Genomic DNA, 10,040 nt, shown 5'->3' on the forward strand with positions numbered 1-10,040 from the left:
TTCCTCCATCTCCCTTAACCTTCCTCCTGCCCTACTACCATGCTTCATCGCCACCTGGGCTAGAGTATACCTCTTCTCTAAGCAACCTTACCCTTGATCATTTCCCACCATCAAGATATGTCTTAATGGTATTATTCAATACAATTAAAAAATACATCATAGTCAAGTTCATACAAGGATATTTCAACATTAGAAAAACAACCAACATAATTCAACACATAAATTAAACAAAGGAAAGGAATGAAAATGATTTGAAAAAATTCAATGTTGCACCTGGATAGATAAAAATGCTCAAGGAAATACAAATAAAAAGGAAATTCTTAAACACAATTAAGGATGTATTCAAAATCGATAACCAACTTAGAATCTTACCGCACATAGTCTGTAAACATTTCCCTTGGGAACAGGAACCAGATAAGGAAGCCTTTTATCACCACTCCTTTAGAAAGAGAAATAAAGGCAAAGATATGGGCAGAGAAATAAAAGCAAAGACATGGGCAGAGAAATAAAACTATCTCTACACAGAATCCAGGAACAGCAATGGGAGGGCAATACTAGAAGGATAGAGGGAAGGTGGGGAGAAGGAGAGAAAGGGGGAACTGATCACAATGACTGACACATAACCACACACACACACACACACACACACACACACACATAACCCCCTTCCAGGGGGACGCAAACAGAAACCATGGGGGAAGGGAGACAGCAGCCAGTATGATATGAAAATAATAATAATTTATCATTTATCAAGGGGTTACAAGGGCTGGGGTGGGGAAAGAGGGGAAAAAAGAAGAGCTGATACCAAGGGCTCAATAGAAGGCAAGTGTCTAGAAAATAATGATGGCACCATATGTACAAATCTGCCTGATACAATTGATGTATGGATTGTTATAAGAGTTGTTAGAGCCCCCATTGAAATGACCTTTAAATAAATAATAATAAAAACTACCTCTATTTCTACATAATATGACCCTATGGTAATTACATAATCTGGTGTCAATTTATGAAGGGGTGGGGTCCAGCCTGTCAATCAGGTTGATGACCTCATTGGTAAATAGTTCACTGGAAGCCTCATACTCACTCCCTGCGAGACATTCTTGCTGACAAGACACACAGAACTGCACTAGAGTCCTGGAGCTGGGGGAGCCACATGGAAACCCCTGACCGTTTCCACTGCCACTGGATCGACAAGAATTTCCACACATTGGCCTGTGATCTTCCTGCATTCAGCATCATTGCATATGTTGTGTGAGTCGGAAAAGGAATTTATAGACTGATATCAGACATATAGGCTAACATCGGACTTAAGGACTTGACTGGACTGGGCTGGGATGTTTTCTGAATATAGAATTGCTCTTTTATATAACATTCTTTCTTATACACATAAGTCTCTGAAGTTGTTTCTCTAGTCAATGCAGACTAACACAGATCCTAAACACACAAAATATCAGACAATAAGCGAGAAAATTATTAGAAGGATTCAACAAAGTCACAGGGTAAAATATCAACACACACGAAAAAGTAAGTTGGGTTCCTTTAAATCAACAAAGAAAACTAAAAAGGAAACCAGAAAAGCCACATTTTTTACTTCTAAATAACACACACATATTAAATTTCTAAAAAATCATTTTATTGGCATGTATTCACATGTCATAAAATTAATAGATCAATCATATCAAGAAGATTCATTCAATCATCACAACAATAAATTTCATAACACTTTTGTAATAAATGTATGTCTAGTAATTCTTGACATTCAAATTATTATTAGTAATTATTATCTTTTAATAAAGATGAGTCAAAATTTCCTAATTTCACTAGAATTATACAATATTTTCCTGGGTTTTTTTGCCAGTACAAAACATTAAAAGAAAACCAGAATTCAAAAAAGACATGCATCTATTGAAAATGGTAAAGTTGTCATATTGGGTATATAACTGAATAATATACTTCCAAAATATTAAAATTCTTTTTAGAAAAAAACATTTTACAGATATTAAAATTCATATTTCCATTATATCAAGCATAATTGCACTATTTCTGCCATCATCATTTTCAATATTTTTCTTCTACTTGAACTCCTTGATATTAGCTGCACTTTATCTCCTTCTCACCACCACCCCCATGATCCCTCATTATATATTATTATTGATTTTTTTTGCCATAACTTCCACCATCGCATTTATCCAATCACCTAAAATTCTGATGTTCATTCCCTTCAAGTGGGCTTATGCAATCACCATTGATATCAGTTCCCTTCCCCCTTTCCTCCCCTCTCTTCCCATCTCCGCAGGGAGCCATCACTCCCCTTCCTGTTTCTACCTTGAATTTTGGGCATTGAAAGATCTTGATTGTACTACAGTGCAAATGCAGGTCCAGCAAGATTAGTGATGTAAAACTGAGGCCATCATAGTGGGAGGAGAAAATTTTAAAGAACTGGAGGACAGTTGTGAGTGTCATCAGTGCTCTAAGCCCCCTGATACATCCTCCCTTCCATATGGCCCTTCTGTGAAGGACTGTCCCATTATTTTATAGGTGGGCTTTGGGTCTTCACTTTGCCTATGTTTCTTTACATCAGTTTAATTACTTCTTTTTGAACTTCTGATACCTATTCCTGTCAAAACCTCATGATCACACAGGCTGGTTTTGCTTCCTCCATGTGGGCTTTGTTGCTTCCCTGCCAGATGGTGGTTTGTTTAGCTTCATGCCTTTAAGACGCCAGATGCTATATCTTTTAATAGCCAGGCACCATTAGCTTCCTTCACCACTTTTGCTAAAGCACCCATTTTATCTTCAGCAATTGTGTTGGGAAGATGAGTATTATATATTGGCATATTATTAGAACAAACTGTTCTTGTATTGAGGTAGGAATTAAGTAGAGCCCCAAAGTCTGCCTGCTTACTTATTGTATTGACTTATATATGCATACATAGGTAAATACACCGATCTTTATATATTTATATCTTTACATATATACTTATCTATATTTATATTTATAAACATAATTTTTACCCCTAGTTATTTCCTGTATTACTTTTTTTGTCCTCTCCCAACTTTCATGTTCACGCATCATTCACCTCTCAGTAATTCCTCTCCAGTGCATCTCGCTTCATCAACCATCACCAGGGACACTACACCCTCCTCGCCATTGGTTGTAGGGCCCTTGCTATTCCCCTGTCTCTGGTGTATTGGCTCACCACTCCACTTCTCCCATCTACCCTTCTCCTCTACCCACTGTCAGTCCCATTGTTGTCTCCTTGAGATAGACATAAAACAACAAAAACATATAAATAGTTTTGTTCTACCAGCTGACCTTTGTGACCATTCCAGTTCACATGGGGAGCCAAGCACTATCCCCAGAGTCAGGAATCTCCTTTTGGGATTCCTCGGAGACTTCATAGCTTTGTTCCCATTGCTGATCTGTTGTACTCCCCTTTTGGTTTGACCCCATGTGGGAATATTAAAATTCTTATAATGCACTGAGTGACCATGCATGGAGAAGACAAAAGAATTCCATGTTTTCTACCATCCATTTTTTAAAAGAGAGTGTTCACGTATTAAGTATTAAATAGGACAAGGACGAGAGAGCTAGAGAGACGTATCTGGATGAGGGAAACCTCTAGCCCAAGATCACAATGGATTGGCTAGGATACACAGCTTTAAAGGGGATGGGAAGTAAATGTAGAATGTTACAGAAACATGACTGGAGGCAGATCAATGACTCATCGTGACTGGTGGAACTCCCAAGCAGGATTGGAGACTTGACTGACACACACATCATGTTCCACAGAGGTTTCCCTGAGGCAGTCAGGGCATGACTCATGACTATACAACCCCAGTACAGAGATTTCCATCAAGGACATGCCAATGTGAGCCCCTAGCAGTGACTGCCTCTCCTTCTAATAAGGGTCATGGAGACAAAAACCTAAAGGAGAGAATGGTATCAGGGCTGAAATGGTGAACATGTGGTTTGCACAAGCTATGGCTGATAATGGAAACCCCAAATCCACACACACAGTCCGCACATGGATCAAGCCTCAGGTCATTCACCTCTGATCATTATATTATCAGACAGAAAGCAATAGAAATTCAATGATAGCACACAGAGGTAGGTTAAAATGGAATAGCTTATCCTTTGCTCTCCTTTTTGACCCATTTTAAAGCTGTTTCTCTTTTGAAAAAGTAATGTGAAGGAAATCCATATGGACCATGCCCCTGGTGACTCCCCTGTGACCATGGGCAAGGCATGGGAATAGGCCTGCTATCATGCAGATTACATTGGAAAGTGGATTGTTGCAAATGGATTAGATTAAACCTTACCCTCTTTCTTTTGATCTCCCTATGGCCATTTAAATCTGTTTAGTTTTTAATAGTTTCTGCTTTGTTTTTGATTGAGAGTTTTGTAGGTTTAACTTTGTTTTCTCATAAGTTTTGTTTGCTTTTAAAGGCTTTTCTCTGTAGGAAATTCTGGAGTGGTGATCTATAGATAAAGTAACTGGATTAATGGCTCCTGGGGGATATAAAAGGGGAGGTTGGGGAGAAAGGAGGAGCCAATAATAATGAGTTTAAGACTGAAGAAAATGTCCTAAAACTGATTGCAATGATGACTGTACAATTGTTCTCGATGTGATTGAACTATTGAATTGTATGATATGTGAATTACCAACAATTGCAGCCCTAAAATGTTGGGGACAAATGCTTTCCTGTGCACTCTGAGTGCACGACTATTTACATCCCTGGACAATGGTCCGAAGGAATCCAATGGAGACTCAATCTGAACGGAGACTCTGCTAATGGATTTATGGGGTTCACTGTCATCCATAGCCTTGTGCAAACAGGATGCTCAGAATTTATCCTCTAATAAAATTCCCTCCTCTGGATCATGGATTTATTAACAATTCTTGTATCACTTGGGCTGGTGTGCTACTTCCATGTGGACTTACTTCACATAGATGGCTTTGTGCTTTAAGACAGATTTTAAGACCCCAGATGCCATTCTTTGTGAGACCTGGGCACCATCTGAGCTCTTCCCCACACTTTGCTGTAGCACTCACAATTACAGTGAGCACCATAGTGGAATTACTGAGCAGGGGCGCCTAGTATGACCTTGTTTTCTTAGCTAAAAGCTACGACTAACAGTGAATGAAACATCCATTCATACGAACACATTTATATGACCACATGGTCCACATTAGAGGCAGCGTTTTCAGCTTCTTGAGAAACAATATAGGTAACCTCCCGAGACACTTGATAATTTTCACAATAGTATCACTATTCTAGGCAATCATATAGAATTTAAAATATCATCGAGAAAAAGAAATTATACATTATAGGGAAGCGTTTTAGAGTAAAACACATGGAACATTCAATTAAATAGAGTAAAAATTTGAATGACAAACTGCTTAAGAAATCAATGAGATTTAGACACTAGGCAAAACTTTTAATAATGCTCATTCACCAAGGCAAAACTGTATCTGCAATACTTAGCCATTTCATAAAAGCAATACCATATGCCCCATGGTGTCATTGATGATGGCTCCCATTACAATGATAATGATGTCTCCACAGTGAACCAGATATATATATATACATACCAGAGATATTTAAATGGATTGTGAGTTCACACTTCATTGTAGCCCTAATCTGAGTACAATTGTTATGCTGTGTCCCTACTCCATCCCTGTGGGATACAAAACAGTTTCTCCCCAGGTTGATCCCCACATTTATTGTATGCCCAGCCGAGGACACAACTCGAAACACATGGTACATGATTGCAGCACACTTAAAACAAGCTGCTTAGAAGTTATCTCTCTGGGGGCATCAGCCATCCAAAGCAATCAGACTCTATCTACTGTCCCACCACAGGTGGGGCTCACACCTTACAGGTAAGGATAGGGAATGCTTCACTGGAGAGTCCAGAAAAAAGGTCAAGCCCATTCAAAGACGACCAAGGTTAGGCCGCCATCTTGAGTCTAGGATCCGCCCATCTGGTCACATGTGTACCCCTAATCCCTCCTCTTCCTATTGCATGTCCACCCCTAGATCGTGCTCCTCCCGTTGCTGTATTCCCTATGGCACAACCCCTTCCTGTGATGCATGTGGTTACCTGTAATCCAGGGGGCTTGCATGCCACTAAGTATATATAAGCCTTGGTCAGAAATAAAGTCTCTCTCTCTCCTCCTTCTCCCGCTCTCTGTGCGGACCTGGCTACTGAGATCATGGCTGTCCAGGAGGTAAGCATGCTACCATAAAATGTGTCTGACTCCTTTATTTTTTTCTTCTCTCATCTCTCTCTTATGTTCTATGAGTTTACAATGATCTTTATATATTATCACCGGACAATTGTGCCTACAGACCTCCTGCGATTTTCAGAGGCTGGTTAGTCTGACACATACTTGCCATCAAGCAAAGATTACTCAAGCGGTAGTGCTTTAGCAAAGTGTGTTGAGGAAACCAGATGGTGCCGGGCTATCAGAAAGAAAAGTCTCTAGAGTTTTAAAGGCTTGGCATAAAACATGCATTCATGTAAGTGAGGGGCCCGTTAAATCCACAAGGAAGAAGCTCGTGAAATTCAGAGATTGTTAACAATAAAATGCAAGACTGGAGGAGGGAATTGTATTAGAGGTTGGATTCAGAGCATTTGGTTTGCAGAAGACTATGGGTGGCAGTGAAAACCCCAAATCCATTTGCAATGTTCCTTCTGACCTCTGACAAGGGATGTGATAGTCTTGCTTACAGACACAGTGCTTCGGAAAGTGGATTATTGTAGATGTGATCAGATGAACACCTTGTCATTGGTTCTCCTTTTTGACACACTTTTAAGTTATTGCAGTGTTTTAACACAGATTTATTGGCACTTCTTCAACATATCATTCAATTCAATTGTTTAATCATATCAAGAAGAGTTGGACACTGGCTACCACAATCAATTTTAGAACATTTTCTTTTTCATTGTACTCCTTGATGAATCACGAGAATACTGCACAATTTTATTTGTGGTCCTTTGGTGATAAGAATGATACAGCACTCAGAAGCAACGAATTCCACATGGAAGAACACACCAACCTGTGTGATCGAGTGGTCCCAAAGGGATCAGTTACCAGGCATCAAAGAACAAAAAATCATATAATTGACAGCACACCTCCATCATAGGATCGCTGAAGACAAATGGGTGCATAAGCAAATGTGGTGAAGAAAGCTGATGGTGCCTGGCTATCAAAAGAGATAGTGTCTAGGGTCTTAAAGGCTTGAAGGTGAACAAGCGGCCATCTAGCTCAGAAGCAAAAAAGCCCACATGGAAGAAGCACACCGAACAGTGTGATCATGAGGTGCCAAGGGACCAGGTGTAAGGCATCATGCAAAAAAAAAAAGATATGTGTGTGTGTATGTATGTGTATATGTATATATATATATATATATATATATATATGTATATACCATATTAAATGAAGGGGGAAGTGCAGAGTGGAGACCCAAGGCCCAAGTGTCGGCCAATGGAGATCCCCTCATAGAGGGGTTTAGGAGAGGAGATGGGTTAATTAGGGTGCGAGGTAGTACCGATGAAGAACACAGCTTTCCCCCAGATCCTGGATGCTTCCTCCCCCCAACTACCATGATCCGAATTCTACCTTGCAGGGCTGGATAGGACAGAGGCTGTACACTGGTACATATGAGGGCTGGAGGTACAGGGAATCCAGGGTGGATGATACCTTCAGGACCAAGGGTGTGAGGGACGATGCTGGGAGAGTGGAGGGTGAGTGGGTTGGAAAGGGGAACTGATTACAAGGATCCACATGTGACCTCTTCCCTGGGAGAGGGACAGCAGAGAAGGCGGGTAGAGGGCAAGATATGACAAAATAACGATGTATAAATTACCAAGGGCACATGAGGTAGGGGGGAGAGGGGAGGGAGGGGAAAAAAAAAAGAGTACCTGATGCAAAGGGCTTAAGTGGAGAGCAAATGCTTTGAGAATGATTGGGGCAGGGCATGTATGGATGTGCTTTATACAATTGATGTATGTATATGTATGGATTGTGGTAAGAGTTGTATGAGTCCCTAATAAAATGTAAAAAAAGAAAAGAGGAGGAAAAAAAAAGAAAATGATTAGGGCAAAGAATGTACAGATGTGCTTTATATAATTGATGTATGTATATGTATGGACTGTGATAAGAGCTGTATGAGACCCTAATAAATTGTTTTAAAATGTTTAGAATAACAATAATAAAGTACTTTTTAAAACAGAAAAAAAAGAATGATACAGCAACAATACCAAACACACATACACACACACACACACACACACACACACACACGTAACCAGGACTTTTGAGCAGTTGGGGACAGTGTCTGGCAATAGATTGTTTTACTATGGGTGGTCCTTTAGGCTGGCAGGATAGGATTAAGATTCAGGCTAAGTGAAGGATTTTGGTGTCTGGTGTGGCTGAGAATTCTGTATGGTTATGATTTAGGTGAATCATCTTAAAGAAATAGACCTCTGGTGGATCAGAGGGAGGGAACAGAATGCACTCTTTTGGGATGTTGGAAGTGACCAAGTGGGATTGGGGGAGTAGGGTCTATGACTGCCACCTGCCTAGGTGGTCTAGGAGGGCAGGAGGGAGCAAGAGCCTACTCACAGGGCAGGATGATCATCTGAATGACTTGGGGTGCTGACCAGGGGCTGGTGTCATGGCACAGCTGACAAGTTGCTCATTCTATCCAGTAGCTCGGTTGGGAGTGGCCTCTGGGCACTGGAAGTTATGCTCTTTGTCTCACACATAACTCCCTGCCTCTGCGTTTTAAACCCACTGTTGCACTTTCTCACACCTTGCTAAGGGGCCAGGTGAGTGTTGTCTGATAAATAATTTTTTAAAAAATCCTGCGAATAGCCAGAATGGTCATGCTTTTGGGGTGCCTTATGATGGTGCTGTGCAGAGCTGCACCTCAGGGAAGGATAATTATTTTTTGCCTTCTGGGATGGAGCACCCCTGCATTGTGTGGAGAGTTAGTTGAATCACTATTTATGCCCATTCCAGGCTTCCCGGGACTCATGCCCCTGCATAAGCTGTGCTATCCTTGCTTTTGGGGGTGGCAGGGCTCAAAGGAGGGTTGAATGGAGCTCCCTTGCTTTGTGCCCAGAGCCAAGCCTATTTGTGCTTCTATCCAGCCCTGGCTGGTCATGCAGAGCTACATCCTCCTGAAGAAGAACAAAGCAAGGTTTCTCCTGCTCCCTAAGTTCAAACCCGACCATGTAAGCACCACAGTCCAACAGCCTGGGATCGATGCAGTGACAGACACATCAATGAATGGAGGGGATGGAGGACGCAGAAGTATGTCCATCTACTTGTGGACAGCTATTCTTTGACAAGAGGTCATAACCCACTAAATGGCAAAGAAACAACCTCTAGAAACAGTGGCTGACAAAATTGCAGAGCCATTTAAAGAAAAAATGAAAAAGGATCCATAACTGTCCTGATTTGACTTTGCTTATGGATACGGACTTCACAAGATTCCAACTGGAAAGAAGATTCCTCATATCAGAGAATATGATTGTCTCCTCACAGCACTGGGTTGATGTAAGTGAACAGTATAGAAATTGGTTACCCAACATGGGGTGGATTAGCTGCGTGAAGCAGCTGGCTTACAAACTCTCATAGGTGGGGGAATATACTCATACACTCATAGGATTATAGGATTAAGGTGTAGGTGTTACCTAACTGAAATTGTTAAGCATGGGATATTGTGTTGTTTGAGAGGTTGGAGATGGAGGTGCAGAACAGAGATAGAATTTAGGCAGAAACATGATGTTGAGAAAGATTTTATCAAGGCAAAGAAAGAACTCCCAGGAGGGAAGGGAGAGCAGAGAAGGATGAGGGCAGCTTGAGCCCCCGGGCATGTTCTGAGACCCAATAAGTTAGGTCAGGGAAACCGCGCCTGGCAGTGAGGCAGTGGGACCTATAGAGGTCTTGAGCCAAGGTCGTATGTACTCATAAGAGGGAAGGAGGCCTTCTAGTGCTGCAGTGGCAGGATCTGAGTCAGGT

This window comes from Tenrec ecaudatus, chromosome 5 (assembly GCF_050624435.1).
Source record: "Tenrec ecaudatus isolate mTenEca1 chromosome 5, mTenEca1.hap1, whole genome shotgun sequence".
Taxonomy (NCBI): domain Eukaryota; kingdom Metazoa; phylum Chordata; class Mammalia; order Afrosoricida; family Tenrecidae; genus Tenrec; species Tenrec ecaudatus.